Source organism: Lissotriton helveticus (genome assembly GCF_964261635.1).
Source record: "Lissotriton helveticus chromosome 1_1 unlocalized genomic scaffold, aLisHel1.1 SUPER_1_unloc_33, whole genome shotgun sequence".
NCBI lineage: Eukaryota > Metazoa > Chordata > Amphibia > Caudata > Salamandridae > Lissotriton > Lissotriton helveticus.
Window position 1 is genome coordinate 2,058,869 of NW_027611674.1, and position 26,299 is coordinate 2,085,167.

The following is a 26,299-nucleotide window of genomic DNA, read 5'->3' on the forward strand; positions in this document are numbered from 1 at the left end:
TCCGCTCAAGCAGCAGAGCTAGTTGCTCTGACACAAGCCTGTATACACGCCAAGAACCTGAAAGTTAATGTTTACACAGATTCATGTTACGCATTTGGAGTTGTACACGACTTTGGAGTGCTCTGGCAGGAGAGAGGTTTCATGACTTCTCATGGAACCAAGATTCAGCATGGTCTCCTTATTCAAGCTCTGTTAGATGCCATACACTTACCGACATCTATTGCTATCATGAAATGCAAAGCACATACGAAAGTCACTGACATTATTTCTCAAGGTAATGATCTAGCAGATCGCACAGCCAAGCTTACAGCACAGGCTCTAGACAGTCCAGTTAACATGACACACACTCCAGATCTGACTACATGTATGACAGTTAAAGACCCCACCCAAGATGTCATAGATATCCAGTTACATGCTACTCCCGATGAAATCAAGAAATGGTCTGAACAAGGAGGGGTCCAGACAGATCAAGGATGGTTAACAAAGGGTAGAACCACATGGTTTCTCCCCGACTCTATGGTTCAAGTCATCATTAATACCGCACATAGTCCAGCACATTTAGGAGAAAAAGCAATGTTAGACAGTATCCAGAACATTTGGTTTAACAAGCATTTACGAGCTGCAGCCAAGCAGAAAGTCCGTACCTGTATGATATGTTGTCAGTTTAATCCAGGTAAAAGTGTCCCGGTGGAACAAGGTGGTTTCCAGCCCCCTGACCACCCTTTTGAGGTCCTCCAGATGGATTATATTCAGATGGAGCGATGTCGAGGTTTCAAGTATGTCCTTGTAGTTGTATGCGCTTTGTCCAGATGGACAGAAGCATATCCAGTCCCAGATTACACAGCCGCGACCACTGCCAAGCAGTTGGTTCGTGAGTTTTTCCCTCGATATGGACTCCCTAGAGTCGTATATTCTGATAACGGTCAGCCATTCTCATCTGAGTTGATGAAGCACGTTTCCCTGTTGTTAGGGTACCAGTGGAAGTTTCATTGTGTACGCCATCCTGAAGCAGCCGGTCTAGTCGAGAGACATAATCAAACCCTGAACATCCGCATCGCTAAAGTCTGTAAAGATAAGGGTGTGGACTGGCTAGTAGCTCTGCCAGTTGCTTTGTTTTATATGCGCATGGTCGCACATTCCAGATCAGGTCTGTCCCCGTATGAAGTCGTTTTCGGCCGCCCCCCTAACATGTGGGGTACTCCTAGACCCCGAAGTATTACTGATGTTTCATGTAATATGCTGACAGATTACCTAGCTTCCTTGATGTCTGCCCTCAACTCATGTCGTTCACAGGTTGCCGCCGCATTTCCAGACAATACCGAGGTGGCACCGCATGAGATCGTTCCAGGTTCGATGGTGCTCGTCCGGAACTTTGACAGATCAAGTCCGCTGGAGCCACGTTGGAAGGAGCCCCGTCAGGTCCTCCTCACCACCCGTACAGCTGTGAAATTGGAAGGACGCCGCGGCTGGGTGCACCTTTCGCACGTCAAGAAATTCTACGGATTAAAGCCGGTCTTTTTAAAATTTACATTTTTAAAGCTTCACGTCATTCTTATTTTGTTTGTGGTCAAACTGCATATGTTCGTCTGCCCCTCGATTGGGAGGGAACCTGTTACATTGCCTTCCTACTGCCACCTGTTTTTCTAGCCCCACCTGACTACCATAGGAATACACATCTAGTACATACTAGACACAAGAGAAACCTCCCGATTGTCGATTATACTGAAACTGCTGCAGAGCAATTCATTGATATTGATAAAGGTGTGTTCCCTTATTTAGGTACAGTTGTAAATAGTAAGCTAATCCGTAGGTTAACAAGAACCCTTGAAGCTGTAGTAGATGAGACTGCCTCCGCTCTAGGTAACTTAACCGAAGAGCAATCCTTTATGAGAATTGTTGTGCTCCAGAATCGTCTCGTCCTTGACGTCATACTGGCCGATAGGGGCGGGGCCTGTAGAGTCATCGGATCCAGTTGTTGCATTTTTATTCCAAATAACGCGCCGTCTGTTTATTCAGCTATAACCAGACTTCATAAAATTGCCCATCTATTACACCAAGATCCAGGCACCTGGACATGGTCCGGTTGGTTCTGGAATATAATTTCCGCATGGGGATGGAAAGTCCTGTCCTTTCTAGGTATCGCAGTAGCGATCATATTAAGCTGCTGCCTCTGTATACAATGTGGCCCTGCGATTTGCGGCATGTGTGCTACCTCTTGTATTCCTAGTCCCAAGCCCCGTTCTAAATCTCGTTCCAAGACAATTCGAGATGAACAAATGGTACTGTATGAAATGATAGACGGTATCATGAATATTGATGTTTCCTGATGGGAACGTAGTGACAAGGAGGGAATGTGGAAAAGTAAATTTTGCCATGTTCTGTGTCACTACGTGTCATCCATCATACGTTATGTGTGCATGACCAATATGCATATGTTATTCCCCATGTCCGATTCAAGACGCAATTATAGTTGTGTCCTCCTCTAGTATGCCAGTTTCCAGTCCTCGTGAATACTACGAATATCAGGCCTATGTAAAGCTACGTTGCCACGTTTCTCAGTGTGCACGTTATTTCATTATAAAGTCCCCGTTTCCAGGCCTCAACAGGGCCAGGACATCAGATTCAGCTCCTGTCTCCTGAGCCACGCTGAGGAGCGATCCAGCCCCCACCTGTATCCTCGACCTTTCACTTATTTCCTGCCTCGCAGTGCCCGGTGCAGCTTGGCTCTGCCTCTGAGTCTGCCAAGACTATGTTATGATTCCAGCTATCAGTTTAGTCCTCCTTCTCTGCATTCCTAAACTACTGAACTGCATCAATAGTTTCCGTCATTGTCTAGCCTATGCGGCTCCACGTTAGAGAAATACTGCATTTAATGGTCATTTAATATTCTTCATCACGCACTACATGTAGAATAATGCATGGTCCAGTCTTAGAGTCAATTAGCTTTTCCCCTCATGACTTCTAGTTTATATCAACATGTTCCCTAAACATCAGATACTAGATAGGGTTTAGGTACATGTCGCTCCGACCCTCCAGACTTTAGTCTCTGCTCCTAGCACAGAGTTCATAGCCCCCAGCTTCTCCTCGTAACACGTCATTACCAGTTTGCGCGCACCATTAGGTTAGAGGTCCCGGCTCCTTAGGTAGCCCCCTCCTATGTTTCCGCCCATTCATGACATATTCTGTTACGTTTGCATCACATGTCTGAGTTACACCTTCTTTTTACTCTTATCTTTCGCGACTGCTACGCGTCACACCCACTGCTACGCCTACCGCCATGTAATGCTATGTGTTCGCGCTATGTATATATGCTCATGTATTGTTATTAAAAGTTAGCGCGCTCATCCCAGCCCCAGCAGCTGCTGGGCCCTGTCATCCTATTCCTATGCAGGTTGTCCTGTTCCTGTCCTTATGCTGTATTAAACCTGCAAACCTCCTACTACCTCGAATCTTGACTCTTATTTATTGAGCTATCTGTTATGATATATGTCTAGTCAAAAATAGGGTATTATTTATTTATTTACCACAACCTTCCCCAGCGAATGGTCTGAGATTCCCCCTGCTATGTGCGTAGCGGCTCTGAAATCAACTTTATGGACAGTCTGGGTGAAAAGATAGTGCAGGGATGCCAGATTAGCATCTGCTGCAGACAGGTGCGTCCGGTTCTGATACAGTCTTCCCCTCTAGGGGCATTTAGGAGTATCATGAATATAGTGTAGGTGCAGTTCTGTTACTCCAGTCACCCCAATGCGTATATGCTCTGTTGTAAGCATCTTACCCTTTTACAAAATGAGTCAGTCTTGTCTGGGTCTTTTTCCTGTTTCCCGGCACTTGAATGGCACGCCCGAACACTCGAGAGAGCAGTGACCCACCAGAAGGCTTTTGTGGAGCACTTTTGTCCTGGGTGTAGGGCTGCATTCAGTAGGGCACCCACTCTGTCTTTTCTTTGCAGTTGCCTGAAGATCAGCAGTCCCAAGGTAGCAGTCACACCTGGCCTGTCAGCAATTGAGCCCACACTGTGGCCAGCTGGACCACAGGCGTAAGCTCAGACAAGGTGTTCGACACTGGGGTAGTTGCAGTCCCTCATGGGCCTCTGACACAGAGTAGTCAAAAACTCAGCAGCTAAAAGCCCAACACAGGCTCTCCAGGAAGCCAGTAGATTCAGACCCTGTTGTGTTAGGAATTTGGCAAATGCAACCTTGAACGGGCTTGTTGGCAGCACACAATCGTCCAACTGGGCCTCAACAATCACGTTGTCGTAGAGTTTTATTTTCTGCCTTGAACTGTTGGGAGTCTTGGCGGGGGGGTCCCTCAGACTAGCTGGTCCTGCTGGATGGCTTTCCGGCCCGCCCTACAAATACCGGGGATGTGTCAGACCTTGCTTCTTCCAGGACCGCCTTGTCCTCCTACTGGATAGTCAAACTCCCTTCCCTTTCTTACCAGACAGGCAGACTTCTAGGCTCCTCAGTACAGGTACATAGCTTCTCCATTAAGTAATTCAGCCTGCAGGTGATGTCACTTCAACTTAGATAGACTATCAGGCTGACACCATCCCTGGTGGCACAGCAGGCACCTGAGTACTTTGTAGAGCACATTATTCCTTGGTAACAGAGGACTTTGAACTCGGGTATAAATGAGGGATAGATGGTCCCACTTGTATACACAACTGGCAGGCAGGAGATGCAGTTTACTCTGTCGCACTCTCACATTGCATTTATGCTACGCACACCCAACACCCTAAACATGCACTTGATGTTAGCGCAAAGTCTGGGCACAGGTATAAAAATGGAGCATTACATGGGTGTGTCAGTAGGACGCCACTCTACTGACCACGATGCAAAGATATCATCAGGCTATTGATCCTTACAACAGGGTGCATTGCCACCACCGCTCTAGCTGGTAAACCCATGACAGTCCTCTGCCTTAAATAAGGGCACACTTGGTGTGACCCTCCAGGTCACAGGACCGGTCCAAGACCTCTCATAGTCCCTTGTTAGAAGTTGCACAGTACTGGGGTGGCAGAAAAATCTCACGTAATTGTTTTGTGGTAGATTTACCCCAGTAACGTACAGTTACTAGTTTGGCGCCATGGACTGGGGAGTTGCCACAAGGAACAGATTCTTCTGCCTGTCATACCACATGCCATTCACTATTTCATAGTGTTTTTCTTCTTTTATTTACCACTTGTTTTAAGCAGGTGGTAGATATATGCATGTGGTTGGTTGGGGGGATATGGGTGAAGAAGCAGGGAAGGGAAGAGGAAAGCATTTTCTAACAGAGGGAACAATTGTGGGTTTCCCCCAGTTAGTAAAAAAACAGGATAAGTCTTGGCTGCTTCTGCTGCACCCAGAGTCTTGTGCGTCTTTTCAGTCTAATTTTTCTGTCTGGAAAAAAATTGTGTCCTGTTTTTCTGCACCCGATTACATCCAGGTGCAGAAAAACCTAACAACTGATTTTTTCTTTTTTGTAAAACCTTTTTATTGATTTTTTGAAATAATGTTCACAGTAAATAATAATGCGACGAAGGTGATACAATAGTACAGACATGCCCGTTAGATGTATACAATATTCCACAGGCGCGTGGAGTAGGGGCATGGACCGCTTAGAACTGATGTAGCTTGAGCGCAAGGAGAATTTGGTGGAAAGAAACAGGGGGACTACGTGTGGGGTGAGGGAACTTGGTAAAGAAAGCAGTGTCCCTGCGAAGGGAGGGAGAGAGAAAAGAAAAGAGAAAGCCCCGGAGGGGAATGAACTAACTGGGGAGAAGGGGGGGGGGGGGGGGGTGGAGAGGGATGTGGACTGAGCCAAGGGAGCTGGGCAGGCGAATTGCACTGAGCGCATCTACGGAGTAAAACAATTGTGGGGGGGAAGAGTGGAGTAGAACAGAGCGGAGGCCGGAGGGGTGGATTCGGAAATGGGTGGGGTGGGGGCGGGGGGGCATGTCGATTATTCCCTATGAGGGCATCGATGCCGTCCGGGGCGTGTTGGGAGGGGCTTGGGGTATCACGCTGGTGATCTGACAGAGATTCGTGGGATAGGGTGGCCCATTCTAGGGAGATAGGACGCTTGCGCTGACCTGTAGCTTCCTTCTCCCGAAGGGCATCCTCTTCCGCTGCAGTCCGCTTTCTCACTGCGCCCGCCCACGTCTCTAGTGAGGGTCCAGCTGGCGTGCGCCATTGCATGGCTATGTTCCTTTTGGCTAGAAGCAAGGATAGCGCAGCATATCTGAACTGCACCTTGTGTGTTTTTGGCCTGTGGAATGTCCCCAGGGGGACTGTCTCCCAGGAATGCAGGTCGGTGAGGCCTGTGAGGGTGCTAAGGAAGTCAAGTATGGCTGACCAGTAAGGCTGAAGGGTTGGGCAGTCCCAGAACATGTTGTGGAAGTGTGCGTACGGGGAGTGACATCTGGGGCATAAGAACTGAGTGTCAGGATAGAAACGCTGGAAGCGTGCCGGGGTCTGGTAAGCCCTATGTAAAATGTAGTATTGTATGTTTTTGAACTGCGTGTTTCTCTACACCTTCTTTGGGAATTCCAGCGCTCTGTCCCACTCCCAGTCATGTAATTGTCTCCCAATCTCGTCCTCCCACACCGTCCTAAGAGTGAGTAGCGGCTTGTGTGTAAGTTCCCGGATGGACTTGTACAACCAAGTGACTAGGTGTCTTCCGCTCCCAATGTAGAGGATAGTGTGTGTTACGGGGTGTGTCGCAGGGCTCACTGACCGTTAGATCACCATGTGGGCGATAGCCGTCGATGAGTTGGGGATGTGTCAGGAACTGCCCTGGGGGGAGACCAAGGTCCTCCATAAGTTGTGCGAACGGGCGAAGCTGGCCCTCCTCAAATAGTGCCTCCGCCTCCGTGACCTCAGAGTCCGTCCATGCTCCTACCATGGCGCTCGTAAAGTAGGAGACGCCGCGTGGCCACCCCGCTAGTGGCAGCCGTGGGGAGTAGCAAGTGGTCCTCGTTGCCATGCGGTGAATTTCCAACATACATTGGCGGGCCACGGACACCTGCAAGGGGTAGGTCCGGCAGGGTTTGATGCCAGGGAGCAGCAGCCGACAGAGTTCCGGGATGGGGCCGTGCGTTGTATGAGTCTCCCCGGAATGTCTTCCCGCCGTCCAATACGAGAGCCACTGAAGTTGCGCTGCTAGGAAGTACGATTCGAAGTCGGGGGCACCCAGGCCCCCCTGTGTGGCGGATAGTCTAAGTTTGGCGAGGGCTATTCTATGCCGACCATTTCCCCATATAAGGGTGCGGAGCAGCGAGTCCAGTTCGTGGAAAAAACTTCTGGGAGGCACCACCGGGAGGTTGGTGAAATAATACAGTAAGCGAGGGACAATGATCATTTTTGCCAGGGCTACTCGCCCGATGGGAGCTAGTGGGAGGTATTTCCAGAAGCCCACCGAGGCGCGGTTGCCAGCGAGAACCTTGCCATGATTCATCAGGTGGAATAAAATGAACACATGAAAGTACGCCTTAATTTCATTGCCCTTGATTCATACTCTGGACCATAGTTGAGGGATAGGTCTAGGCATAGTCCTTGCAAAACACAATAGATTTGTGTGCGGCAGAGGCCAGAACTCAAAAGTCAGGATACCAGATACAAGTAGGTGGTAACTCAGGGCAGGGGAAAACACCTGTTGTCCATGGAGGGGAAATTCCCATCTCAAAAATCTACATTAAAAATTAATTAATAGTATTCTTTTTAGGTTTTGCCTGCAAGTGCACACGTAGTGCGCATGCGCTAAAAAACCTATTGAGTTGTATATGTGATCGATGACCCGCCTCTGTCTCTCATTGGCTAGCTCCATAAATGGAGGCTAGCCATTGGGAGACAGAGGCTGTCAATCGCGCTTTCTCGGGGAAAACGCGATTCGGGGGCGTTTCTCTGGCTTTTTTTAAGCCCCCCCCTTGTTGCCGTGTGTCCCGGGCCGCGCTGTGATTGGCTGCAGGCCCGGGACACCCCCGTGACGCCATTTCCCGGGCCGCGCTGTGATTGGCTGCTGGCCCGGGACACCCCCGTGAGGTCAGCCAATCACAGCATGGCCCGGGCCTGACTTGTTTATGTGGGTTTAGATGTGCGGGCACGCTGCTCTGTACCTGGGCCTGTTTTATTGCCAGGTCGGAGTATAAGGATGAGTGACCCCCCACGAGGGCCAGCACGTCAATGGGATTACACGAGGCACCGGCGGAATCCTCCCAGTTCTACAGTTAGATGCAGTGGCATCTACAGACCTCCAGACTTGCTTCTGACAGGGTGGAAAAATAAACTGAACTGGGTTAACTCTCGCCACGAGCTATGTAGATACCATATCTGAATACATAACACCTTCCAACAAAGCTCCAATGCCAGCGAACAACTGACAGGAGGTACATCAGCCAATCCTACGCCAAGACTTCTGCTAACCAATGCCAGGGCATCATACTCCGTCCGACACTCCAGGAATGTCTCCCCCTCCCTGAAAGGTTGAAGTCTCCTGTGTGTGTTACATATCGTCCCTGCGCCCCGTAAAGCTCGTAATTGCGGGCATAATGCGCCCGTAGAAGAAGAAATTGTAGACAGTAAGATAGCGGTCAAGGCCGGGGTATTTTGGACAGGAGTCACCCCTCTCTGCAATGGGGAGATAGGGGCGGGAGAGCGGACTTCGCTTCCCGGCCACCATGCACGACTAAGGGGAGCGGTGGGACCTGCCACACTCTCCCCACCATGGAGCTGGGGGTCTCCTCGGAGATGCTGCAGGTGGCGGAGGAGGCGGCACGTGCCGGGGACTACGGGCTGGCAGCCGAGATCTACGCCTCGGAGCTGTCCGAGCTCCCGAGGCCCGAGCGGAGCCTGTGGCTGCGGCGGGGGGAGGCGCTGGCCCGAACTGGGCGGGTGTCCGAGGCTCTGGACTCTTACAGCGCCGCGGCGGCGCTGGGGAGGCTGCGGCCGGAGGAGCTGGGGCCTTTGGTGTCGAGCGTGGCGAGCAGCCTGCGGGGGAAGGACTTACCGGCTACACCAGTGGAGTGTGACTCTGGACCGGCAGGCCTCCCCCCGATGCTGTGCTGTCCGTGCTGCAGACGCCTACTGCTGGAACCGGTCACCATGGCCTGCGGCCACAGCTTGTGCCGGGGCTGCCTGCGGCCTGTGTCCGGAGACGAGGCTCCCCTCCAACAGTGTCCGCTGTGCGGTCCCCAGAGCTCGCCCCTGCCCGCTGGCTGCCCTCGAGTGAACGTGATACTGGGCAGCCTGCTGCAGAGGATCTTACCTGGAGAGAGCCTGGCGCGTACCTTGTGCGAGGAGGCGCAGAGCTTACAGCAGAAACAGCAGCTGAAGCCGGCCCTGGACAAGTACATTCAGGCTGTAGATCTGGGTGAGTAGAGCTGGTCGAACCAACAAATTAACCGGGAGAGCCGAGCCAAGGCCTGCCCTGAACAGTAATAATACATTTATTGTATGAATAATTAAAACCTTAACAATATAGAACATTGAGCAGGCATTAAACAGTAAAATTAGTTCGGATTTTTTTAGTAGTTGTTTGAGTACTTGTTGTAGAGCGACTTTGATGTTATGGGTCTTATGGCATGGTTTTGTTATTTTGCGAATTTGCTGTGCGCTGATCAAGATAGATTGGGTATTGTTGGAGGTTCTTTCCAGAGGGCACCCATGTCCTAGAGGATTGGCTAATGATTTCTGAATGCCCCTGATTATTGGTTCCCAGTGGCGTAGTAGATGTTTGCCGCATTGGGCCTGAAGAGACTTGCCTATAGTAGATTTCCATAGTTTTATTTTGTGCACGCAGATTGGGCCTCACTTTATTGATCGAATTAGCAATGTAGCTTCATCGTTGAGAGAGTGGCCTGGGTCGTGTGTTGGCTTTTTTGATAGCTTCATCAATTATTTTATCGCTATACCCACTAGCTTTTAACCTTTCCAGCATCTTATTCTGGCACCTGTTGAAATCGACCTCATTGCTGCAGATACGCTTGAGCCTAAGGATTTCTCCGTAAGGTATACACGCAAATAGTTGTCTGGGATGTGAACTGTTGGCATGCAACGTGATGTTACCAAACGTAGGTTTTCTGTAGAGAGCACTTTCGAGTCTACCTTCATCGCTATACCCACTAGCTTTTAACCTTTCCAGCATCTCATTCTGGCACCTGTTGAAATCGACCTCATTGCTGCAGATACGCTTGAGCCTAAGGATTTCTCCGTAAGGTATACACGCAAATAGTTGTCTGGGATGTGAACTGTTGGCATGCAACGTGATGTTACCAAACGTAGGTTTTCTGTAGAGAGCTCGACCAGCAAGAAAGGAGCTGTTGACCTGGTGGTGTTAACAGGACGAGGAAGGTCATGTCCTTGACATTCTGAATCTGTGAGACGGCTGCAGGAAGCGGCTTCATTGTAATGTTGCACGCAGTGGCAAGGGCAGCCTGGGCCGTAGTGTAAACAAGGAAAACGGACATTCATATGCGGGTTTCATAGAAACAAATCGCTGCATTTGTAGTGCAGTGGGTTTCTCGAGCCTTTGAGCCCTGGTCAGTGCCGATTAAACCCTGTGGAGGCCCCTAGGCAGTCGAAAATTCGTCCCCTCTCCCCCTATTATCTCCTAATACATTTTTAATTTTATCAGTCAACAATTTTAAAAAACAGTTTTATTACACAAAACGAAACATTAACAATTATTAATGTTATTGAACAAAAAAAAGAAATGTTAACATTTTTAATAAACCAACAAAGCTTTAAATATTCAATGGGTACATTACATTAACGCTTCATTTTATCTATCGAGTCTTTAATGTAAAGTTGTCGTTTCTTTGAGTTGATTATTTTTTTTCTATATTTGGGAAACAATTCAGGACACCTTGATTGTAATTTTCTTTCAAGATCAAACCAATATTACTTTGATTAATCGTCGCGTGCCCCTCAAAGGGGTGGGGCCCATAGGCCAGTGCCCACTTTGCCTATTTGGTAATCTGGAACTTGCCCTGGAGCCACTGCACCTGCTGCACCCCTGGACTCAAGGTTACAGTTGGAGTAGTTGCGGTACTTGGAATTCTGGCAGAGCAGGGCAGGATTCCTAGGTGCTATGGTATGTTATGTTTGTGCAATTTGCAAAGCGCATGCCTACCATTTGTAGGGCACAGTAACGCTGTTTGGGGTCTGCACATCCATTGCATTCAGTCCCACGGTTTTCACTGACTGACCAGGTGTGTTTGGTTGTGTTTGCTCACTAAAGACTGCTTTGTCCAGAGTCTTACATAATGATGGCTCAATTTGGTACAAATGTGCCCGTTAGGGATGTTCATTGAGTGCTAAGTGAATACATGTGTGTCCTGAAGGATTTTGTCATTTATTTAGTTCTACTCGGGAAAACAGATATCTATTAACTGTCTTGAACAGCTGTTCTGTATGTTTGCTTCCCTGCCCCCTCACTGTGGTTGCTTCCCTGCCCCCTCGCTGTGCTTGCTTCCCTGCCCCCTCGCTGTGCTTGCTTCCCTGCCCCCTGGCTGTGCTTGCTTCCCTGCCCCCTGGCTGTGCTTGCTTCCCTGCCCCCTGGCTGTGCTTGCTTCCCTGCCCCCTGTCTGTGCTTGCTTCCCTGCCCCCTGGCTGTGCTTGCTTCCCTGCCCGTTCGCTGTGCTTGCTTCCCTGCCCCCTCGCTGTGCTTGCTTCCCTGCCCCCTGGCTGTGCTTGCTTCCCTGCCTGTGCTTGCTTCCCTGCCCCCTGGCTGTGCTTGCTACCCTGCCCCCTGGCTGTGCTTGCTTTGTCTGCCCCCCTGGCTGTGCTTGCTATTGGCAATATAAATGACAATGCCATTTATTTATCTGTTTTCAAAACCAAGACATAAACAAAAAAATTGTCATTTACAATGCCAATAGCTCTAACTTTTGAAAAGGCGAAACCGTTGCATTGTAAATGCTTGTTTAAATATCTGTTTGGTGCCAGTCCATATGACTTTAATTTCTGCTTTGGGATTCTATGTTACAAGTCCATAGGGTACATGTATCCTTTGTGAGCTTAATAACATGTTGGAAATTCTACAAATCCTCACTCCTACATCCAAGTACTCTCAGGCTACCATTCTACACTCTGCTTGTAAATTATTTATGGGGAAATTTACATGTATTATGTATTAACTATTTAATTTTAATACTATAGGTGATTGAAATTACGGACGAAGAAAGCAAGATTTAGCACCAGGCAACTGAATGTTAGTGCCATTAGAAGGATTATTTTGAAAAACTGAAGGACATCCAGCATTCTATGTTTAAACAATTTCCAAAAATTTAAGTGTGGTGAGGAAAGTACTATACCTGTAAGTGAAGTCTCTAATTTTGCATTTCATTAACCCAGAGCAAAGTCATATCTGTGCACACAGCATCAGAAATAATGTAGAAAGACCGCTTCAGCATCCTCATCTGAAATATTATCAGAAAGACAAATTGCCTCAGCATGACAGAATAACGTTCATCTAAAGCATCACTGCACACACTGCATAAAAGAAAGTTACAACTAAAGGTTTCTTCTGGATACCATCAAAGCAAAGACGCTGAAAGAAGACTCCGAAGCTGACACGTTAACAACCAAAAGATTGGAAAATCACCTTTGTTCAACAACCGTTTTTAACCAGTTTCGCAAGTTTGAGACTATCTGCCTCGGGATATAACACCTTGACCCACTCTGCTCACTCTTGCGAAAACCTTAAAAATTCACCACTTTATTGTGTTCATGACCATCTCAGATTGTTTCCTTTTTATTGTGTACTGTTCTGTAATTCTATGTAAATCGCCTCAACATTATCTGTTGTGCAGGAGTGATATGTAAAACTGTTAAATATAAAAATGGATTAAAGGAGCACCGTTGCGCTATATCTAATGTAAATAAATCCTCATCCTCAGAACTACAAACCTTAACCTTACACCAAACATAGAAAGGGTAGAAGGAACTGATGTTCTGCGACTAATGAGCCACAATAGTACTCTGCACGTTCAAACGCCCTCAGTTACTGCCATTACATCAGTGCAAAAAGGTACTTAATCATTAAATATCAGACTTACACCTTATTACTGCATTGCTAAGAACCTATACAAATAGATTTGAGAAAAATTTCAGTCACAAATTAAGTTGCTGCCGGAGAGGCTATAACCTAAAGACTATTATCTGCTAGGAAAATTTCAACAGGTGTTACAGGACTGCTTCCCAACATTTTTTGCTCAATTCAAGTGTTGAGAAGATTACACACAATTTCTTTTAGCGATAAGTGCTGAACATTATCTAAACAAGCACGACTCTAAAATCGAGGCAAAATAACCGAAGTTGGGGAAAAAAGTTACCTGTGTCCAAAAAGATACAGCCATAAATCTTATCTCACAGAATTTGACAGAATGCACACAGGGGGAAACCACTTTCAGTGAAAAGTATGCCAAAAAAGTTTCAGGCGTAAATCTTATCTCACTGAGCATATGAGAATCCACACTGGGGAAAAACCTTTTCAGTGCTCTGAATGTCAGAAAAGGTTTGGTATCAAACTGAGTCTATATCGACATGCATTAACCCACTCTGTGGAAAAACCTTACCAGTGCGCTGAATGCCAAAAAAGATTCAACCAAAAATCTCATCTCACTGAACATATGAGAATCCACCCTGGGGAAAAACCTTACCAGTGCTCTGAATGCCCAAAAGATTTCAAACTTAAATCACTTCTAACTGCACATGTGAGATTCCACACTGGGGAAAAACCTTATCAGTGCTCTGAATGCCAGAGATGTTTCAGTGACAAAATGAGACTCACTAAACATACAAGGACCCACTCTTGGGTAAAACGTTATCGGTGCACTGAATGTGACAAATGTTTCAGTGAAAAAAGCAGTCTCGCTCAGCATATAAGAACCCACACTGGGGAAAAACCTTATCAGTGCTCTGAATGCCAGAAATGTTTCAGCCAAAAATGCAATCTCACTGAGCATATAAGAATCCACACTGGGGAAAAACCTTATCAGTGCTCCGAATGCCAAAAATGTTTCATCCAAAAATCTCATCTCACTGAACATATGAAAATCCACTCTGGGGAAAACCCTTATCAGTGCTCTGAATGCCAGAAAAGTTTTTGTAAAAAACTGAGTCTATCTCGACATGCAATAACCCACTCTGTGGACAAACCTTATCAGTGCCCGGATTGTCAGAAATGTTTCAAAGACAAAAGCAGTCTCACTCAGCATACAAGCTACCACTCTAAGACTAAGGAAAAACTTTATCAGTGCTCTGAATGCCAGAAATGTTTCGGTAATCAAAGCACTCTGACTCAGCATACAAGAACCCACACTGGGGAAAAACCTCATCAGTGCACAGAATGCCAGAAATGTTTCATTGACAAAAACAGTCTCACTCGGCATATAATAACCCACACTGGAGAGAAACCATATCAGTGCTCTGAATGCCAGAAAAGGTTTTGTAACAAACAAGGTCTTTCTCATCATGCAATGACCCATTCTGTGGAGCAACCTTATCAGTGCATTGAATGCCACAAATGTTTCAGTGTAAAAAGCAGTCTCACTCTGCATATAAGAACCCACACTGGGGAAAAACCTTATCAGTGCTCTGAATGCCAGAAATGTTTCAGTTTAAAAAGTAGTCTCACAAAGCACATAAGTACCCACACTGGGGAAAAACCTTATCAGTGCTCTGAATGCCCCAAACATTTCAACCGTAAATCACTTCTAACTGTACATGTGAGAACCCACACTGGGGAAAAACCTTATCAGTGCTCTGAATGCCGGAGATGTTTCAGTGACAAAATGAGACTCACTAAACATACAAGGACCCACACTTGGGTAAAACGTTATCGGTGCACTGAATGCGACAAATGTTTCAGTGAAAAAAGCAATCTCACTCGGCACATAAGAACCCACACTGGGGAAAAACCTTATCAGTGCTCTGAATGCCAGAAATGTTTCAGTGAAAAAAGACCTCTCACGCTGCATATAAAAACCCACACTGGGGAAAAACCTTATCAGTGCTCCGAATGCCAGAAATGTTTCAATGAAAAAAGACATCTCACGTTGCATATAAAAACCCACACTGGGGAAAAACCTTATCAGTGCTCTGAATGCCAGATATGTTTCAGTATAAAAAGTAGTCTCACACGGCACATAAGAACCCACACTGGGGAAAAACCTTATCAGTGCTCTGAATGCCACAAATGTTTCAGTGAAAAATCCAAGCTCACTCACCATATAAGAACCCACACTGGGGAAAAACCTTATCAGTGCTCCGAATGCCAAAAATGTTTCAGCCAAAAATCTCATCTCACTGAACATGTGAGAATCCACACTGGTGAATAAAATTATCAGTGCTCTAAATGTCAGAAAAAATTCAGAGGTAGAGATGGTTACAAGCGCCATAAGAAATTACACTGTAGGAAGGTGGATATCTGACTATGGTTACTCCCAACTTTTTGCCTAGTGTTTAGCTGGTTTTCGACTTAGTTGGCCTGGGATCCTGCTATTCAGGGCCCCAGGCTATTGGCTCTCTCCTTAAAATCGACTCCATGTACCTTAGGTACATACACAATTGGATATTGGTTCACCTTATGAGTCCCTGTATAGTGTACCCTAGGTACTCAGGGCATAGGTACAATCAAGGCCTACCAGGGGCTGCAGCATGTATTATGCCACCCCTGGCTGGCCACCGAAATAGACACAACTGGCTGATCACTCAGCTGGGGCAAGGTCGTGTAATTACCCCTTGCTTAGGTGTAGTATTCCTATACCTACATACATATAGATACATAGTAACCTATAAGTCACTCCTATGGCAGGCCTTAACAATCCTGAAGGCAGAGTGCTTGGTTATATGTGAGATGGTGCTCTAGCATGAGCTGAGCCTGTCTGCAGCGTTCGGAACTACTTCCTTATAGCTGTTCTATGATCTTGCCATACCATATACTCTTAAGTGCATTATAATCCTCGCGGTTAATGCTAACTTTGGTTTGGCTTTATCTAAACATGTCGTGTAAGGTGTCATACACTTTAGAATACTACCCCCTCGCCAATTCTGGCGACGGGGGTAGCATTCCACCCTTCTAGACGGGGAAGACATGTTAGTTCTGACGATCACGGTTAAAGTTAACCAGAGCCCCAGCGTTACAAAATGGACGCTGCTGCCCCAGACACAAGTCTGACCTTCTGCTGCTGGGAGTCCTTCCAGCTAGGGAGGCCTGGACAATAGGTTTCCTGCCTGGAGAGGTGCGAGCACCGCCCCAGACAGGAGTTTGTGTATTAGGACAGGGAGGGTTGAAAAGAAACAGACACTGCCTGGAGCACTCTAGGTGCTCCATGCATACCCCAGTTCAAACCGGTTGCTGGGGCACCCCTGCCCCAGCTCTGGCGCGAAACTGGAGAAAGGAAAGGGGGTGTAACCAACCTCCTTCCTGGTCCCACCCATAGGAGGGGCCTAGTAGGTAAACCAGCCCACTTTAGTTGTATAAAGATAGGAGCTGACCCAGGAGACTTTAGATTAATCCTGGAATCGAACTTAAGACGAAACTCTGGACCCTTCGACATTCACCTGAGCTGAAGACTGAAGAATCTCCCTTGTGGCCAAGGAGTGACCACCCTGGGCAACCAGGCACCATCCAGCAACTTGAAGGCTTGCTTTTCCCCCGTTCCCGCCGGAACCCGAGCGCAGTGCCTCACAAGATCCTGACTCCCTGAGCCCTCTGACCCCACTGCACGACTCTAGCACAGCTGAGCACCGTGGACGGTATTGGACCTCGTGGACCGGACATTTGGAAAAGTCCTTCTTCTTCCTACCAGCGCAGCTCCTGAGGCATCCTCGTAGCTGTGCACTGGGGACTGAGACAGCCCGACACGGAGCACCACCTGCACCGAAGATCAGCCCTCCACATTCTACGTGTTCTGCGTGGGGCCCTTCTGCTTGTGTTCTACTTGACGCGTTGTCCCGGTTGCTGGCCAGTTGGCTAGTAGCCCTGTGACGACTATCCTTTAAGAAATCCATTGCTGGTCTGGTTGCTCCAGACTGGCACTTGCTTCCCTGAAAAGGTGAAGTACCTCAGACCCGCCTGGTCTGCACCAGAAGCCTTTTGTGTATCCTGGGTGGGTTGCCTTTGCTTAGGCTTGTTGGCTCCGATCTTGAAGTCGACCCCTCCTTCTGCGAGAACCTTCGTGGGACAGCTCCTCGCTAGCGCCTGGTCGTCCCCCCCTCCTGGTCCGCGTGGCTGCAGAGACCAGCTTCACGACAGCACCTGATTGCTCCTCGACGACGTCTGGTTTCTTCCTGGTTCCACCCGGTCACTGGCTAGTGACCTAGACTCTGTCCCCTCTGCTTTTAGGTCCTTCTTCAACTTCGATCCACCCTTGGATCCACCGGACATCTTCCTCCTGGTCGCCTGCAGCATCTTTCTTCACGGCTCCATTGGAATCAACGGCGAAACCCGACACACTTTGACACCTATGCACCCGCAGCCCGTGGGTGAGGTAAAGCGAGTACTTCAGTGCTCCTGTATGGATTGACTATCCTAGTGTCCAGATTTGCTTGTAGTTTCCTCCTATCTAAACCGGAAGTGTCCTAAAACTATAATTACTTACCTTTTAAGTTCCCATAGACTTTCTATTGACTCCCGCGTGAGTGTTCCGACTCTGCACGCGCCGCCTGTGGGTCTCCTACTCCTAACCTAAGGGTCAGATAGTGTAGCCCCAGCGATGCCCTAGGCCTTCTCCTTTCACAAGTCGTGGTTCTTATACCACTTAAATTAGTATATAGTTTTACACACCCCTAGGGCCTAACTGTAAATTGTGCTATTTAAAGTATTTCTAAGTGTAACTTGTTATGTGCTTTTGCCTCTGTCCTCATAAAGAGTAAGCATGGGCGTAAAATCCATTCCGCTTGTGGATTTTCGGTAAATTCGCAATCCGCGAACTCTCGCGAACTTGCCGAAAATTCGTAAAATCCGTGCGAAGCGGATTTTTTGCTTGGTCGCACTTGCCAACTAGAATACTATACAATTTTGCGGGAGTAAATACTTGCGAACACGTAGATGCGGCGGGCAGCGACAATCTCGCAATTGCGAGATTGCAAAATTTGCAATTTCGCACAAGAAATCCACCAGCAGGCAGCATAAACCTTGAAAATTATGATTTTTATCAGAATAACTCCTCAGGTTGACATTTGCCTGCACTTTTTCTTTGCAAGGAGTCCATTTTGGGAGGTGGGGGTGGGAGGAAGGATGTGCCCCACAGTCTCCAACTTCCTGTTCCTGTCCACCAGGCTCCTCCCAGTGCTTTCTTCATGTGCTGGTCACTTTGATTTGGATCTTGACCTGGAAGGATTACTTTTGTGGATGCTGCTGGATATTTGGATTTTTGCAAAACTGAAAGCACTCAGCAGGTGCAAAGGTTCAATCTTATCATTAGTAACCATTCCCTGTAGTGCTTCCTGAGGGGCCCCTTCAGAGTTCATTTGCCTACTTGCAACTATTCTATGACCCTGCTCTGACCCTCACAGCAGGCTCAGAGAATAGCTACAAGTATACAACAAAGGTCCTGTTAAAAACATTACACTGCAACAGAAAGCAATTGCAGACAAAACTGAAAGCACTCAGCAGGTGCAAAAGTTCAATCTTATCATTAGTAACCATTCCCTGTAGTGCTTCCTGAGGGGCCCCTTCAGAGTTCAGCAAATTACAGATAAGGAAGCAGGTGCCAGCCAGACTGGAAGTTTAAATTCAGTGACACATTAATTAACCCCAAATTAATTCATGTCAGTTGAAGCAGGGCAGGTGTGCTTGCTTTTTTCACCCCCATAATCTACAGTGATAAACCAACCAGAGGGTGGCAGTGATGTACCAGAGGGTGGCATGGGTGTACCAGAGGGTGGCAGTGGTGAAACAGAGGGTGCTGTGAACCTGTGATGATGAACCAGATGTAGAAACAACATAGTCGCGGCCGTTGCGAGCCGACAAGTAAGTTCGCAATTGCGAACTGGTACAGAACCCTCGCGAACTGGCAGAAATCCTTGCGAACACAAATCCGCCCATGCTTAATAAAGAATTCAGAGGAGTGTGTTAGTGAATAAGTACATATATTATTTTATATATATCCTGTGTGGTGTCCTTTCATTTGGTATTCAAGGGGTTACATATGGTAAAACAGCTGGCTTTACACGCCCTCTAGAGTTATAGCCTAAGACTGCTCTGTCCATGCTACCCCTAGGATAGCTGGTCTATAAAGTGTCACGTGTTTGTAATTATACCTTCACACTGTGTTAAGTTAGCATGAGCGTTTTACAAGTTTAAACGCCATTTTCCTTTTCTGCTGCCTCTGCACACGGCACATTATGTTATTACAGCTTTTCGCCTAGTTGCATATTTTGTTTGACGCGAGAATAACAAGGTTTGCTTGATAATCTATGTCTGTACAGTGAGTGCCGAGGCATTCAAGGTTTTTCAACACAGTGCTTTTTGTTTGAGTTGATCAGCGCACGGTCTAGACATAACACATATGCAGCTGTGGCCAACTTTGGGTTTGAGCGGGTTTAATAATGCACTGCACAGAGAAGTAAAACACACTTGATGGAGATTTGTATGCTGAGTGTTGGTGCAGGAGATGATGTGATCCGTTTCTGCTAAGCACAAGAGGTATGGGTCTGCCCTTCTAAACCCAAAAGAGACCTTCTTTAGATATAATATAATATACTGGCTAGGGAGGGTAAACTTACGTTTAATGTAACCTTTTACTATTAGCATTTTGACATGCTTTCTCCTTTTGTATTTTATGGAATAGTAACAATGCTGATAACCTTGTTCTTGATAATGTTTCCTTGTATTATCTAAGACACTGCGCTTAAGAACACGGCATTAGAAATAAACATTTCAAAATTGCACGTGTCTTCATTTACTCCTCGTTCTGGACTGATATGTTGGTATGACGAAAGAGTGTTCATGTATTCCACTTTACCTGAGGTGTTCTGAGTTCATGTTCTGGGTTGTCTAATCATTGGGGATGAGAAAGAACCAATGAGATACTGATTGCTAGTCTGGTAGGGGATTTTGGATACTGAGGTGAGTTTTTGGCACACCCTCATTCACTGAGGTTCTGGGTCTCTATGCACAGTTCTGTATAGGTACAGAATCCCTGCTACAAAGGTTGACTTTACAACCATCACCATAAGGGTTGTTTGGACTTGCGCAAGGTGCTCACTAGAAGAGTGAACATCATTTATGTGTGTTCTGAATGTCAGATAAGGTTTAGTCTTGAATACAATGTCATTTCACATGAGAATTCACACTGGACTAAAGCATTATACAGGAGGGGAAAGCCAGAAACGTTTTACTCAGAAAGGAGATCTCACTAAACATGAGAAATGCATCCACACCAGGTGAAAAGTAAGGCGTATCTTGAGTTGCAGAAAAGCTTCTAACAACCTGACTTTACATGAGAGAGCACATATTGTAGTTGCAATAGAATTCATCAAGAAACTCTTGCATGATAACTTAGGCTGTCGGCTTGCAACCTCCAAAGAAATTTCAGACCTGGAAATATTTTTTATTGCAACAGAATCCACAATTTGAGTATCTGAAAGTTACAAAACTCTCAAGGTCTTTACTTTAGACAGAGAAGTTTTAGTGCTTGCAAAAATCAACTATTTGCCCCAAAAATCACAATAATAATGTCTTAAATTTTACTCCACCCAAAATGTTTCTACTCACCCTTGTGTCTTAACATATGACTGATATCTATTTTTTCATGATAAGATCAAGCCTATGTGACAAAAAAACTCTGGCGGTCTACGTGGAGTTCCGCAAGCAGCGGAGTGCGAAAGGGTCATGCCGTTTGTGGTAATTTCATCCCATGTCGGAGGATCATTTGGCCCTTCTCTTCCAGGAAGTTATGGATCTCTTTGGCAAGGGAGCTATCAAACGCGTCCCTGTGCCAGAAGTAGGTCGGGTTGCTTCTCCCACTACTTCTTGGTACCCAAGTAGGACAAAGGCCTGCATCCTATCTTAGTCCTCAGGGACATCAACCGCTTCCTCCTAAAGGAGAAATTCAAGATGTTAACCTTGGCTCAGGTCTTGTCTGCCTTCGAGCCTGGAGATTTGATGGTAGCATTGGACTTGCAGGACACTTACTTTCACATCCCCGTCTTGCCTGCCCACCGTCATTACCTCGGTTCACGGTAGGCCACATGCATTTTCAGTTTACCACGCTCCCTTTTGACCGTACCAGCCCCCCCTCCCCCGGGTGTTCATGAAAGTGATGGCGGTGGTCGCAGCTCATCTGCGCAGATCAGGGGTTCCAGTCTTCCCCTATCTCGATGACTGGCTGTTGAAGGCTCCCACCTCCAGACTACGACGGACTTCCTGCATTTGCTGGGGTTCTCAGTTAACGTGCTGAAGTCGCACCTGATTCCATCAGATAAGCTCCTTTTCATCGTAGAGCGGTTCTAGGCACTGCACAGTTTTGGGTCTATCCTCCCTAGCAGCAAGTCCAGTATATTCGGGCTATGATACTGATGTTTCAGCCTCCATCCCGGTGTTCGGTGAGAATGACCCTGAGGCTGCTGGGCCTCATGGCCTCCTGCATCCTGCTGGTGCATCATGCCAGATGGCATATACGTGCTCTGCAGTGGGACCTGAAGTTCCAGTGGGCGCAGCACCAGGGGAATCTTTCCGATGATGTTCAGATTTCGGAGGGGACTGCAAGTCAGTTGCAGTGGTGGTTCACGAACCAGGATTGGGTCAACAGCAGATCCCTCTACCTTCCCCAACCTGAGTTCACAGTAGTGACGGATGCGTCACTCCTGGGTTGGGGCAGCCATATGGGAATGGTGGAGATCAAAGACCTCTGGTCTCTGGCGGAGTCCAGGCACCACATCAACCCTCTGGAGCTCCGGGCGATTCGTCTTGCACTGAAGGCATTCCTTCTTTCTGTCAAAGGAAGAGTGGTGCAGGTGTTCACGGACAACACCACCGCCATGTGGTACTGCAACAAACAGGGCAGGGTGGGGTCGTGGACCCTATGTCAAGAGGCTCTTCGCCTTTGGACATGGCTGGAACATCAGGCCATATCTCTGGTGGTTCAACACTTAACAGGTTCACTGAACGCAAGGACGGACAAACTCAGCCGCCAGTGCATGATGGATCACAAATGGTATCTTCACTCGAAGGTCGTGCTAGGTCTCTTTCAGTAGTGGGGAGAGCCTTCGTGCTGCATAAATGGAAAAAACTGGACTTTAAGAAACCATACTAACTGTCTAACAAAAAATGTCATATACTGCATCAAATGTCCTTGCTCGCTATATTACATAGGCAAAACCACACAAGAAGTAAGGAAAAGAATTACACAACATCAGTCTAGAATTAGATGCAAGATAGAAACAGCCCTTTTAGTGGAACACTATCTATAAAAACAACATTCACCTTGTGATATGCAATGGTTTGTTCTGGAGACTATAAAACAGTCAAAAAGGAGATGTGACATTGACCGTCTACTCACACAGAAAGAAAACAGGTGGATTTGGTCAGCCAACACTGTGTCCAAGGGATTGAATTCCTATGTTGAATGGCAGGTTTTGGCAACTTTGTGCTGATATCATTTATGTAAATTCTCGAGTTCCATGTCTTTACAATGATGTATCTTTCAACTTGTGAGTTAGACTTCTCTCTATGCAACCCTCGCTATAACTGAAACTGATACTAATCTTCTGAATGATTTATGACTAGTGGGTTGCATTTGTTTTGCTATACTTTCGCACTATCAAGGATCGATTTAATGTATGATTGATGGCTTGCCTGACCCCTAGTAGTGGTTATAGGCAGAGTCAGGCGTGATATTTATTCCATAATGGCCGCCATCAGTTGTCACGCTACATCATGTGACCGCGAGCTCTCCCGTGAAATGCCAGGACCGTTTCTTTGATGGCTTGCCTGACCCCTAATATTGTCTTTAGGTAGAGTCAGGCAGAATTATTATCCCAAAATGGCCGCCATGACGTGTCACGCTTCACCATGTGACCGCGAGCTTTCCCTTGATACTCTGGGTAAACGCCAGGATCGGCTCGTGTATTTACCGACCATGACTGTTTTGGAAGCTGTTTTACTCGCTGTCCAGTAAGTATATTCTGATTTATTATGATGGATTCTCTTTCGTTTTTAATAAAACGAAACCGTGCACAATACCATTTAGCTGACTGTTGCGCTTGGTTTCATCACAGATAAAGCAGAGCAGAGCTAGGTGCCCCCACAAGTTAGTGATTAATAAGACACTACTAAAGGTAGGGCCTTTCTGTTTATCTCCTGGTGATAATGTATGATATGGTCTTGTTCATTTTTATTCATTTTGGCCAGTTTGGACATTGTTCGCTATCTGTTATGTTTCCAATAGGATTAGAATCCTCTCCATTGGTTTTTCAGTGAATACTTATTTATTTATTAATTCACTGTCTCTCACAGTGGTATTATGGTGTGGGTGCATGTCGTTTTGGGGCATGACCACTTTGTACATATGTATACTTGTAAAAAGGATATTTTAATCTTTGGACACAGGTGTTGACACTTTCTTATTTAGTATTCTTCCACCACTTGGTTCGGTGTGGGTAGACCTATGAATCTGTTGTTTTTTCAAGATTATGTACAGACTTAGCTGTGATTGATATTTATATTGTTTCACTATAGGTCCATTGCGCAACCTATGTCCTGATGATGGTCTCGTTATCTTGTTTTGTATGAGACCGAAACGTCGACGCAACGGCACTTCTTTGTAAATAGCATCAACATTGAGTGATTTATAATTTTGTATATAACCTTTACAAAATATATGTATATGTGAAATATATGCCAATACTGTCCATATTTTTTACAAAAGTGTCTTTTGGTACTGTATATATTTTGTTACAAACTGAAAAAACAGTATACCTCTTTGTGTTGCCGAAAGTGGATTGAGATATAGTGTGTTCATATATTCTCCGGATTAAATAAATGCAAATGATTTAAGATTTGTACTCTCTTGAAAAACTCAATTTATGCTCACTGTAGTGACAATTGCATAACTGTGAAATTAAGGTGAAATTATTTGCCTAAGGAACATTTATTTTGTTGTTATTGGTGTTCACGGACAACACCACCGCCATGTGGTACTGCAACAAACAGGGCAGGGTGGGGTCGTGGACCGTATGTCAAGAGGCTCTTCGCCTTTGGACATGGCTGGAACATCAGGGCATATCTCTCGTAGTTCAACACTTAACTGGTTCACTGAACGCAAGGACGGACAAACTTAGCCGCCAGTGCATGATGGATCACAAATGGCATCTTCACTCGAAGGTCGTGCTAGGTCTCTTTCAGTAGTGGGGAGAGCCTTGGTTAGATCTATTCGCCACCGAAGAGAACACTCAATGTCAGCAGTTCTGCGTGTTAGAGTTTCCAAAGCGGCTCTCGCTCGGCGACCCTTTTCGTTGCGAGTGGAGTTGCGGCCTCCTGTACCACTTCTGCCAAGATTGCTGAAGAAGATCAAACGCGATCAGTCCCAAGTCTGGTACCCCGAGCTCTTGAGCATGGCCTTCGATCCTATTGTTAACAGATTTCTGAAGTGTATTACTCATCTCTTTCCTCCTTCTCCTTTCGTAATACCCTAGTGGGAGTTGACCTCACTTATCTTATGTGTGCTCCCTTTGAGCGCCTACATAATTGTCCTCTTCGCCTCCTTAGAAGACTAGTTTTTTGCTTCCCATCACCTCTGCTTGCAGGATGAGTGAGCTTCAGGCTTATCTTCCAGACCTCCCTTTCTTGCTGTCCATCCAAACAAAGTGTAAGCCCTCTTTTCTGCCCAAAGTGATAGCCTCTTTCCACATAGGTCTGACCATCAGATTACCTACCTTCTTCCCACCTCTGCTGTGTTTTTCTCTGCCAGGTGCACAACATATAGACTGTTCACACACTTTCTGTAGTATGCTTTGTTCTGGGCAGATAAACTCTAATCCGCACTCTACTTCTATCCTCGTGTTAGTGCAGCCCGATGTAAACAGTAATTGTAATGTATTTAGATTTACATAACACTTACAACCCCATACGAACTTTGAAGAGCTTTTTCGACGAGTAGCACACTACTCTAGGATCCAAAAATGATTAGTGGTGAATTAGTATAGGGAAATATAAAATGTATATGAGAGCTGGACATGTTGGTCTGTTAGCTGGGTTAAAAAAGATTGTAGGGGGATAGATGAGGGAAGGTTTTGCATTTATATAGCGCTTGCTACCCCTGATGAAGGGTTGAAGTGCTTTTCGGCGAGTAGCATGCTACTCCAGATCCCAACAAGATGAATAGACAGATCAATTATGGTGGGGAGGCTGTTTTATTGTATACACACAACTGTACACAAATTAATAAAATTCCGTTGTAAAGTTGTATCCAAGAGGCAAGTATAGTCTCTGATAATAATGTATACAATACTGATAAGTTTTAAGTTGGCTTGCCATCAAGACTGATGCCCCGTAATGTTGATGCAAAGTCATCTGTGCTGGAGTATCTTAGACTCTTTTTGAATTGTACCAGCCACCTTGTAGGTACTGCTATTTGTATCATGTCCACGTTGTAGGCAGACATAAACGCCTAAATTGTGCACTATTTATATTAAGCATAATAAGTATAATGTAAGTGAGCAGATGACAGTAAGCACTGTACAAGCTGTATTAGGTGCTTAGAAGTAGAGTGACATAGAGGGCAATAAACACTCACTAAATCTTTTTTATTATTATTAACAGTCCTCATAAGAACATACAATTCAATACGATATACAAATAGCCCATTGGGGAACAGTTCAGGCATCATCTGGGGATTACACATCCGAGAAACACAAGTGTCTTTCATGAATACAATTGACTACTCCTCCAAGGACTCCACTGTATTATTGACACAGGCAAAAAGGCAAACAAGCAGTCAGGAGGCGCATTGATTGTATACGCCCCACCTGACAGGATGGTGACAGACCCCAACCACCTGCAGGGGAAACGTGCCACCTCACTTAATAGCTGCCAGACGCTTTACTATGTAAGCAGACTGGTGGTTTACAACTGCGCCTACGTTGGGGCACCACATGTTTTTTCCAGCATAATCTGGTGTGCTCCCCCCTGTGCTCCCCCCTGTGTGGGATGATAGCACCCACTGAAAACTGCACCGTTGTGTAGTCTGGGAGAGTGCCCTTTCCATGTAATTCTGAACTGGGCCTTTAAATACGGTACTATTTTGTGTGCCTATTTAATTCAGGTATACAAAGAATGTGATACTACTTGTATACTAGGGTAGGACAAG

At 46.3% G+C, this 26,299-nt stretch overlaps 1 long non-coding RNA gene across 4 annotated transcripts in view; it reads left to right on the forward strand.

Annotated features, from left to right (window-relative positions):
- Window positions 1-26,299, forward strand: part of LOC144805920 (uncharacterized) — a 223,565-nt gene that overhangs the window by 127,481 nt on the left and 69,785 nt on the right. The window contains exon 4 of one of the 4 annotated variants that reach the window (XR_013605630.1): window positions 12,141-12,297. The exons of 2 other annotated variants lie outside the window; for them this stretch is intronic. This is a non-coding gene — a long non-coding RNA (uncharacterized LOC144805920). Of the gene's footprint in view, window positions 1-12,140; window positions 13,376-26,299 lie in introns of those variants that run through there. One more of the 4 variants, XR_013605631.1, reaches the window with a different exon arrangement.